Source organism: Phymastichus coffea, unplaced genomic scaffold (genome assembly GCF_024137745.1).
Source record: "Phymastichus coffea isolate CEN01 unplaced genomic scaffold, Cenicafe_Pcof_1.1 PCOF00080, whole genome shotgun sequence".
Classification (NCBI taxonomy): Eukaryota; Metazoa; Arthropoda; class Insecta; order Hymenoptera; family Eulophidae; genus Phymastichus; species Phymastichus coffea.
This window is the reverse complement of record NW_026706891.1, coordinates 135692-147693: the sequence shown is the minus strand read 5'-3', so window position 1 is coordinate 147693 and position 12002 is coordinate 135692.

Here is a 12002-nt window from a genome sequence, read left to right as displayed (position 1 = left end):
AAATTATACAAGACAGCGAGGGGGTTATTAGTTTATCCGAAACTTACAAGTCCGCGAGAGGGTTATTAGTTTATCTCATATTTCGTAAATATTACAAGTCCACGAGAAGGTTATAAGATTATCCGTTTAGCCGAAAATTATACAAGCCCGCGGTAGGATGATTAGTTTATCCAATATCCCGAAACTAACAAGTCCGCGAGAGGGTTATTAGTTTATCTCATATTTCGTAAATATTACAAGTCCACGAGAAGGTTATAAGATTATCCGTTTAGCCGAAAATTATACAAGCCCGCGGTAGGATGATTAGTTTATCCAATATCCCGAAACTTACAAGTCCGCGAGAGGTTTATTAAATTATCCATTTAGCCGAAAATTATACAAGACAGCGAGGGGGTTATTAGTTTATCCGATATTTCGTAAATATCACAAGTCCACGAGAAGGTTATTAGTTTATCCGATATGCCGAAAATTATACAAGCCCGCGGTAGGGTGATTAGTTTATCCAATATCCCGAAACTTACAAGTCCGCGAGAGGGTTATTAGTTTAGCCATTTAGCCGACAATGATACAAGACCGCGAGAGGTTTATTAAATTATCCATTTAGCCGAAAATTATACAAGACAGCGAGGGGGTTATTAGATTATCCGTTTAGCCGAAAATTATACAAGCCCGCGGTAGGGTGATTAGTTTATCCAATATCCCGAAACTTACAAGTCCGCGAGAGGGTTATTAGTTTAGCCATTTAGCCGACAATGATACAAGACCGCGAGAGGGTTATTAGTTTATCCGAATCTTACAAGTCCGCGAGAAGGTTATTAGTTTATCCGATATGCCGAAAATTATACAAGTCCGCGGTAGGGTGATTAGTTTATCCAATATCCCGAAACTTACAAGTCCACGAGAGGTTTATTAAATTATCCGTTTAGCCGAAAATTATACAAGTCCGCGAGAGGGTTATTAGTTTAGCCATTTAGCCGACAATAATACAAGACCGCGAGAGGGTTATTAGTTTATCCGAAACTTACAAGTCCGCGAGAGGGTTATTAGTTTATCCGAATCTTACATGTCCGCGGTAGGGTGATTAGTTTATCCAATATCCCGAAACTTACAAGTCCGCGAGAGGTTTATTAAATTATCCATTTAGCCGAAAATTATACGAGACCGCGAGAGCGTTATTAGTTTATCCGAAACTTACAAGTCCGCGAGAGGGTTATTAGTTTAGCCATTTAACCGACAATGATGCAACACCGCGAGAGGGTTATTAGTTTATCCGAAACTTACAAGTCCGCGAGAGAGTTATTAGTTTATCCGATATTTCGTAAATATTACAAGTCCGCGAGAAGGTTATTAGTTTACCCGATATGCCGAAAATTATACAAGTCCGCGGTAGGGTGATTAGTTTATCCAATATCCCGAAACTTACAAGTCCGCGAGAGGTTTATTAAATTATCCGTTTAGCCGAAAATTATACAAGACCGCGAGAGGGTTATTAGTTTATCCGAAACTTACAAGTCCGCGAGAGGGTTATTAGTTTAGCCATTTAGCCGACAATGATACAAGACCGCGAGAGGGTTATTAGTTTATCCGAAACTTACAAGTCCGCGAGAGAGTTATTAGTTTATCCGATATTTCGTAAATATTACAAGTCCACGAGAAGGTTATTAGATTATCCGTTTAGCCGAAAATTATACAAGCCCGCGGTAGGGTGATTAGTTTATCCAATATCCCGAAACTTACAAGTCCGCGAGAGGGTTATTAGTTTAGCCATTTAGCCGACAATGATACAAGACCGCGAGAGGGTTATTAGTTTATCCGAATCTTACAAGTCCGCGAGAAGGTTATTAGTTTATCCGATATGCCGAAAATTATACAAGTCCGCGGTAGGGTGATTAGTTTATCCAATATCCCGAAACTTACAAATCCACGAGAGGTTTATTAAATTATCCGTTTAGCCGAAAATTATACAAGTCCGTGAGAGGGTTATTAGTTTAGCCATTTAGCCGACAATGATACAAGACCGCGAGAGGTTTATTAGTTTATCCGAAACTTACAAGTCCGCGAGAGAGTTATTAGTTTATCCGATATTTCGTAAATATCACAAGTCCACGAGAAGGTTGTTAGTTTATCCGATATGCCGAAAATTATACAAGTCCGCGGTAGGGTGATTAGTTTATCCAATATCCCGAAACTTACAAGTCCACGAGAGGTTTATTAAATTATCCGTTTACCCAAAAATTATACAAGTCCGCGAGAGGGTTATTAGTTTAGCCATTTAGCCGACAATAATACAAGACCGCGAGAGGGTTATTAGATTATCCGAAACTTACAAGTCCGCGAGAGAGTTATTAGTTTATCCGATATTTCGTAAATATCACAAGTCCACGAGAAGGTTATTAGATTATCCGTTTAGCCGAAAATTATACAAGCCCGCGGTAGGGTGATTAGTTTATCCAATATCCCGAAACTTACAAGTCCGCGAGAGGGTTATTAGTTTAGCCATTTAGCCGACAATGATACAAGACCGCGAGAGGGTTATTAGTTTATCCGAATCTTACAAGTCCGCGAGAAGGTTATTAGTTTATCCGATATGCCGAAAATTATACAAGTCCGCGGTAGGGTGATTAGTTTATCCAATATCCCGAAACTTACAGGTCCACGAGAGGTTTATTAAATTATCCGTTTAGCCGAAAATTATACAAGACCGCGAGAGGGTTATTAGTTTATCCGAAACTTACAAGTCCGCGAGAGGGTTATTAGTTTAGCCATTTAGCCGACAATGATACAAGACCGCGAGAGGGTTATTAGTTTATCCGAATCTTACAAGTCCGCGAGAAGGTTATTAGTTTATCCGATATGCCGAAAATTATACAAGTCCGCGGTAGGGTGATTAGTTTATCCAATATCCCGAAACTTACAAGTCCACGAGAGGTTTATTAAATTATCCGTTTAGCTGAAAATTATACAAGTCCGCGAGAGGGTTATTAGTTTAGCCATTTAGCCGACAATAATACAAGACCGCGAGAGGGTTATTAGTTTATCCGAAACTTACAAGTCCGCGAGAGGGTTATTAGTTTATCTCATATTTCGTAAATATTACAAGTCCACGAGAAGGTTATAAGATTATCCGTTTAGCCGAAAATTATACAAGCCCGCGGTAGGATGATTAGTTTATCCAATATCCCGAAACTTACAAGTCCGCGAGAGGTTTATTAAATTATCCGTTTAGCCGAAAATTATACAAGACCGCGAGAGGGTTATTAGTTTATCCGAAACTTACAAGTCCGCGAGAGGGTTATTAGTTTATCCGAATCTTACATGTCCGCGAGAAGGTTATTAGTTTATCCGATATGCCGAAAATTATACAAGTCCGCGGTAGGGTGATTAGTTTATCCAATATCCCGAAACTTACAAGTCCGCGAGAGGTTTATTAAATTATCCATTTAGCCGAAAATTATACAAGACAGCGAGGGGGTTATTAGATTATCCGTTTAGCCGAAAATTATACAAGACAGCGAGGGGGTTATTAGATTATACGTTTAGCCGAAAATTATACAAGCCCGCGGTAGGGTGATTAGTTTATCCAATATCCCGAAACTTACAAGTCCGCGAGAGGGTTATCAGTTTAGCCATTTAGCCGACAATGATACAAGACCGCGAGAGGGTTATTAGTTTATCCGAATCTTACATGTCCGCGAGAAGGTTATTAGTTTATCCGATATGCCGAAAATTATACAAGTCCGCGGTAGGGTGATTAGTTTATCCAATATCCCGAAACTTACAAGTCCGCGAGAGGTTTATTAAATTATCCATTAAGCCGAAAATTATACAAGACAGCGAGGGGGTTATTAGATTATCCGTTTAGCCGAAAATTATACAAGCCCGCGGTAGGGTGATTAGTTTATCCAATATCCCGAAACTTACAAGTCCGCGAGAGGGTTATTAGTTTATCCGAATCTTACATGTCCGCGAGAAGGTTATTAGTTTATCCGATATGCCGAAAATTATACAAGTCCGCGGTAGGGTGATTAGTTTATCCAATATCCCGAAACTTACAAGTCCGCGAGAGGTTTATTAAATTATCCATTTATCCGAAAATTATACAAGACAGCGAGGGGGTTATTAGTTTATCCGATATTTCATAAATATCACAAGTCCACGAGAAGGTTATTAGTTTATCCGATATGCCGAAAATTATACAAGCCCGCGGTAGGGTGATTAGTTTATCCAATATCCCGAAACTTACAAGTCCGCGAGAGGGTTATTAGTTTAGCCATTTAGCCGACAATGATACCAGACCGCGAGAGGGTTATTAGTTTATCCGAATCTTACAAGTCCGCGAGAAGGTTATTAGTTTATCCGATATGCCGAAAATTATACAAGTCCGCGGTAGGGTGATTAGTTTATCCAATATCCCGAAACTTACAAGTCCACGAGAGGTTTATTAAATTATCCGTTTAGCCGAAAATTATACAAGTCCGCGAGAGGGTTATTAGTTTAGCCATTTAGCCGACAATAATACAAGACCGCGAGAGGGTTATTAGTTTATCCGAAACTTACAAGTCCGCGAGAGGGTTATTAGTTTATCCGAATCTTACAAGTCCGCGAGAAGGTTATTAGTTTATCCGTTTAGCCGAAAATTATACAAGCCCGCGGTAGGATGATTAGTTTATCCAATATCCCGAAACTTATAAGTCCGCGAGAGGTTTATTAAATTATCCGTTTAGCCGAAAATTATACAAGACCGCGAGAGGGTTATTAGTTTATCCGAAACTTACAAGTCCGCGAGAGGGTTATTAATTTATCCGAATCTTACATGTCCGCGAGAAGGTTATTAGTTTATCCGATATGCCGAAAATTATTCAAGCCCGCGGTAGGGTGATTAGTTTATCCAATATCCCGAAACTTACAAGTCCGCGAGAGGGTTATTAGTTTAGCCATTTAGCCGACAATGATACAAGACCGCGAGAGGGTTATTAGATTATCCGAAACTTACAAGTCCGCGAGAGAGTTATTAGTTTATCCGATATTTCGTAAATATCACAAGTCCACGAGAAGGTTATTAGTTTATCCGATATGCCGAAAATTATACAAGTCCGCGGTAGGGTGATTAGTTTATCCAATATCCCGAAACTTACAAGTCCACGAGAGGTTTATTAAATTATCCGTTTACCCAAAAATTATACAAGTCCGCGAGAGGGTTATTAGTTTAGCCATTTAGCCGAAAATAATACAAGACCGCGAGAGGGTTATTAGATTATCCGAAACTTTCAAGTCCGCGAGAGAGTTATTAGTTTATCCGATATTTCGTAAATATCACAAGTCCACGAGAAGGTTATTAGATTATCCGTTTAGCCGAAAATTATACAAGCCCGCGGTAGGGTGATTAGTTTATCCAATATCCCGAAACTTACAAGTCCGCGAGAGGGTTATTAGTTTAGCCATTTAGCCGACAATGATACAAGACCGCGAGAGGGTTATTAGTTTATCCGAATCTTACAAGTCCGCGAGAAGGTTATTAGTTTATACGATATGCCGAAAATTATACAAGTCCGCGGTAGGGTGATTAGTTTATCCAATATCCCGAAACTTACAAGTCCACGAGAGGTTTATTAAATTATCCGTTTAGCTGAAAATTATACAAGTCCGCGAGAGGGTTATTAGTTTAGCCATTTAGCCGACAATAATACAAGACCGCGAGAGGGTTATTAGATTATCCGAAACTTACAAGTCCGCGAGAGTGTTATTAGTTTATCCGATATGCCGAAAATTATACAAGTCCGCGGTAGGGGGATTAGTTTATCCAATATCCCGAAACTTACAAGTCCGCGAGAGGTTTATTAAATTATCCATTTAGCCGAAAATTATACAAGACAGCGAGGGGGTTATTAGTTTATCCGAAACTTACAAGTCCGCGAGAGGGTTATTAGTTTAGCCATTTAGCCGACAATGATACAAGACCGCGAGAGGGTTATTAGTTTATCCGAATCTTACAAGTCCGCGAGAAGGTTATTAGTTTATCCGATATGCCGAAAATTATACAAGTCCGCGGTAGGGTGATTAGTTTATCCAATATCCCGAAACTTACAAATCCACGAGAGGTTTATTAAATTATCCGTTTAGCCGAAAATTATACAAGTCCGTGAGAGGGTTATTAGTTTAGCCATTTAGCCGACAATGATACAAGACCGCGAGAGGTTTATTAGTTTATCCGAAACTTACAAGTCCGCGAGAGAGTTATTAGTTTATCCGATATTTCGTAAATATCACAAGTCCACGAGAAGGTTATTAGTTTATCCGATATGCCGAAAATTATTCAAGCCCGCGGTAGGGTGATTAGTTTATCCAATATCCCGAAACTTACAAGTCCGCGAGAGGGTTATTAGTTTAGCCATTTAGCCGACAATGATACAAGACCGCGAGAGGGTTATTAGATTATCCGAAACTTACAAGTCCGCGAGAGAGTTATTAGTTTATCCGATATTTCGTAAATATCACAAGTCCACGAGAAGGTTATTAGTTTATCCGATATGCCGAAAATTATACAAGTCCGCGGTAGGGTGATTAGTTTATCCAATATCCCGAAACTTACAAGTCCACGAGAGGTTTATTAAATTATCCGTTTACCCAAAAATTATACAAGTCCGCGAGAGGGTTATTAGTTTAGCCATTTAGCCGACAATAATACAAGACCGCGAGAGGGTTATTAGATTATCCGAAACTTACAAGTCCGCGAGAGATTTATTAGTTTATCCGATATTTCGTAAATATCACAAGTCCACGAGAAGGTTATTAGATTATCCGTTTAGCCGAAAATTATACAAGCCTGCGGTAGGGTGATTAGTTTATCCAATATCCCGAAACTTACAAGTCCACGAGAGGTTTATTAAATTATCCGTTTACCCAAAAATTATACAAGTCCGCGAGAGGGTTATTAGTTTAGCCATTTAGCCGACAATGATACAAGACCGCGAGAGGGTTATTAGTTTATCCGAATCTTACAAGTCCGCGAGAAGGTTATTAGTTTATCCGATATGCCGAAAATTATACAAGTCCGCGGTAGGGTGATTAGTTTATCCAATATCCCGAAACTTACAAGTCCACGAGAGGTTTATTAAATTATCCGTTTAGCTGAAAATTATACAAGTCCGCGAGAGGGTTATTAGTTTAGCCATTTAGCCGACAATAATACAAGACCCCGAGAGGGTTATTAGATTATCCGAAACTTACAAGTCCGCGAGAGAGTTATTAGTTTAGCCATTTAGCCGACAATAATACAAGACCGCGAGAGGGTTATTAGATTATCCGAAACTTACAAGTCCGCGAGAGAGTTATTAGTTTATCCGATATTTCGTAAATATCACAAGTCCACGAGAAGGTTATTAGATTATCCGTTTAGCCGAAAATTATACAAGCCTGCGGTAGGGTGATTAGTTTATCCAATATCCCGAAACTTACAAGTCCACGAGAGGTTTATTAAATTATCCGTTTACCCAAAAATTATACAAGTCCGCGAGAGGGTTATTAGTTTAGCCATTTAGCCGACAATGATACAAGACCGCGAGAGGGTTATTAGTTTATCCGAATCTTACAAGTCCGCGAGAAGGTTATTAGTTTATCCGATATGCCGAAAATTATACAAGTCCGCGGTAGGGTGATTAGTTTATCCAATATCCCGAAACTTACAAGTCCACGAGAGGTTTATTAAATTATCCGTTTAGCTGAAAATTATACAAGTCCGCGAGAGGGTTATTAGTTTAGCCATTTAGCCGACAATAATACAAGACCCCGAGAGGGTTATTAGATTATCCGAAACTTACAAGTCCGCGAGAGAGTTATTAGTTTAGCCATTTAGCCGACAATAATACAAGACCGCGAGAGGGTTATTAGATTATCCGAAACTTTCAAGTCCGCGAGAGAGTTATTAGTTTATCCGATATTTCGTAAATATCACAAGTCCACGAGAAGGTTATTAGATTATCCGTTTAGCCGAAAATTATACAAGCCCGCGGTAGGGTGATTAGTTTATCCAATATCCCGAAACTTACAAGTCCGCGAGAGGGTTATTAGTTTAGCCATTTAGCCGACAATGATACAAGACCGCGAGAGGGTTATTAGTTTATCCGAATCTTACAAGTCCGCGAGAAGGTTATTAGTTTATCCGATATGCCGAAAATTATACAAGTCCGCGGTAGGGTGATTAGTTTATCCAATATCCCGAAACTTACAAGTCCACGAGAGGTTTATTAAATTATCCGTTTAGCTGAAAATTATACAAGTCCGCGAGAGGGTTATTAGTTTAGCCATTTAGCCGACAATAATACAAGACCGCGAGAGGGTTATTAGATTATCCGAAACTTACAAGTCCGCGAGAGTGTTATTAGTTTATCCGATATGCCGAAAATTATACAAGTCCGCGGTAGGGTGATTAGTTTATCCAATATCCCGAAACTTACAAGTCCGCGAGAGGTTTATTAAATTATCCATTTAGCCGAAAATTATACAAGACAGCGAGGGGGTTATTAGTTTATCCGAAACTTACAAGTCCGCGAGAGGGTTATTAGTTTAGCCATTTAGCCGACAATGATACAAGACCGCGAGAGGGTTATTAGTTTATCCGAATCTTACAAGTCCGCGAGAAGGTTATTAGTTTATCCGATATGCCGAAAATTATACAAGTCCGCGGTAGGGTGATTAGTTTATCCAATATCCCGAAACTTACAAATCCACGAGAGGTTTATTAAATTATCCGTTTAGCCGAAAATTATACAAGTCCGTGAGAGGGTTATTAGTTTAGCCATTTAGCCGACAATGATACAAGACCGCGAGAGGTTTATTAGTTTATCCGAAACTTACAAGTCCGCGAGAGAGTTATTAGTTTATCCGATATTTCGTAAATATCACAAGTCCACGAGAAGGTTATTAGTTTATCCGATATGCCGAAAATTATTCAAGCCCGCGGTAGGGTGATTAGTTTATCCAATATCCCGCAACTTACAAGTCCGCGAGAGGGTTATTAGTTTAGCCATTTAGCCGACAATGATACAAGACCGCGAGAGGGTTATTAGATTATCCGAAACTTACAAGTCCGCGAGAGAGTTATTAGTTTATCCGATATTTCGTAAATATCACAAGTCCACGAGAAGGTTATTAGTTTATCCGATATGCCGAAAATTATACAAGTCCGCGGTAGGGTGATTAGTTTATCCAATATCCCGAAACTTACAAGTCCACGAGAGGTTTATTAAATTATCCGTTTACCCAAAAATTATACAAGTCCGCGAGAGGGTTATTAGTTTAGCCATTTAGCCGACAATAATACAAGACCGCGAGAGGGTTATTAGATTATCCGAAACTTACAAGTCCGCGAGAGAGTTATTAGTTTATCCGATATTTCGTAAATATCACAAGTCCACGAGAAGGTTATTAGATTATCCGTTTAGCCGAAAATTATACAAGCCTGCGGTAGGGTGATTAGTTTATCCAATATCCCGAAACTTACAAGTCCACGAGAGGTTTATTAAATTATCCGTTTACCCAAAAATTATACAAGTCCGCGAGAGGGTTATTAGTTTAGCCATTTAGCCGACAATGATACAAGACCGCGAGAGGGTTATTAGTTTATCCGAATCTTACAAGTCCGCGAGAAGGTTATTAGTTTATCCGATATGCCGAAAATTATACAAGTCCGCGGTAGGGTGATTAGTTTATCCAATATCCCGAAACTTACAAGTCCACGAGAGGTTTATTAAATTATCCGTTTAGCTGAAAATTATACAAGTCCGCGAGAGGGTTATTAGTTTAGCCATTTAGCCGACAATAATACAAGACCCCGAGAGGGTTATTAGATTATCCGAAACTTACAAGTCCGCGAGAGAGTTATTAGTTTAGCCATTTAGCCGACAATAATACAAGACCGCGAGAGGGTTATTAGATTATCCGAAACTTACAAGTCCGCGAGAGAGTTATTAGTTTATCCGATATTTCGTAAATATCACAAGTCCACGAGAAGGTTATTAGATTATCCGTTTAGCCGAAAATTATACAAGCCTGCGGTAGGGTGATTAGTTTATCCAATATCCCGAAACTTACAAGTCCACGAGAGGTTTATTAAATTATCCGTTTACCCAAAAATTATACAAGTCCGCGAGAGGGTTATTAGTTTAGCCATTTAGCCGACAATGATACAAGACCGCGAGAGGGTTATTAGTTTATCCGAATCTTACAAGTCCGCGAGAGAGTTATTAGTTTATCCGATATTTCGTAAATATTACAAGTCCGCGAGAAGGTTATAAGATTATCCGTTTAGCCGAAAATTATACAAGCCCGCGGTAGGATGATTAGTTTATCCAATATCCCGAAACTTACAAGTCCGCGAGAGGTTTATTAAATTATCCGTTTAGCCGAAAATTATACAAGACCGCGAGAGGGTTATTAGTTTATCCGAAACTTACAAGTCCGCGAGAGGGTTATTAGTTTATCCGAATCTTACATGTCCGCGAGAAGGTTATTAGTTTATCCGATATGCCGAAAATTATACAAGTCCGCGGTAGGGTGATTAGTTTATCCAATATCCCGAAACTTACAAGTCCGCGAGAGGTTTATTAAATTATCCATTTAGCCGAAAATTATACAAGACAGCGAGGGGGTTATTAGTTTATCCGAAACTTACAAGTCCGCGAGAGGGTTATTAGTTTATCTCATATTTCGTAAATATTACAAGTCCACGAGAAGGTTATAAGATTATCCGTTTAGCCGAAAATTATACAAGCCCGCGGTAGGATGATTAGTTTATCCAATATCCCGAAACATACAAGTCCGCGAGAGGTTTATTAAATTATCCGTTTAGCCGAAAATTATACAAGACCGCGAGAGGGTTATTAGTTTATCCGAAACTTACAAGTCCGCGAGAGGGTTATTAGTTTATCTCATATTTCGTAAATATTACAAGTCCACGAGAAGGTTATAAGATTATCCGTTTAGCCGAAAATTATACAAGCCCGCGGTAGGATGATTAGTTTATCCAATATCCCGAAACTTACAAGTCCGCGAGAGGTTTATTAAATTATCCGTTTAGCCGAAAATTATACAAGACCGCGAGAGGGTTATTAGTTTATCCGAAACTTACAAGTCCGCGAGAGGGTTATTAGTTTATCCGAATCTTACATGTCCGCGAGAAGGTTATTAGTTTATCCGATATGCCGAAAATTATACAAGTCCGCGGTAGGGTGATTAGTTTATCCAATATCCCGAAACTTACAAGTCCGCGAGAGGTTTATTAAATTATCCATTTAGCCGAAAATTATACAAGACAGCGAGGGGGTTATTAGTTTATCCGATATTTCGTAAATATCACAAGTCCACGAGAAGGTTATTAGTTTATCCGATATGCCGAAAATTATACAAGCCCGCGGTAGGGTGATTAGTTTATCCAATATCCCGAAACTTACAAGTCCGCGAGAGGGTTATTAGTTTAGCCATTTAGCCGACAATGATACAAGACCGCGAGAGGTTTATTAAATTATCCATTTAGCCGAAAATTATACAAGACAGCGAGGGGGTTATTAGATTATCCGTTTAGCCGAAAATTATACAAGCCCGCGGTAGGGTGATTAGTTTATCCAATATCCCGAAACTTACAAGTCCGCGAGAGGGTTATTAGTTTAGCCATTTAGCCGACAATGATACAAGACCGCGAGAGGGTTATTAGTTTATCCGAATCTTACATGTCCGCGAGAAGGTTATTAGTTTATCCGATATGCCGAAAATTATACAAGTCCGCGGTAGGGTGATTAGTTTATCCAATATCCCGAAACTTACAAGTCCGCGAGAGGTTTATTAAATTATCCATTTAGCCGAAATTTATACAAGACAGCGAGGGGGTTATTAGATTATCCGTTTAGCCGAAAATTATACAAGACAGCGAGGGGGTTATTAGATTATCCGTTTAGCCGAAAATTATACAAGCCCGCGGTAGGGTGATTAGTTTATCCAATATCCCGAAA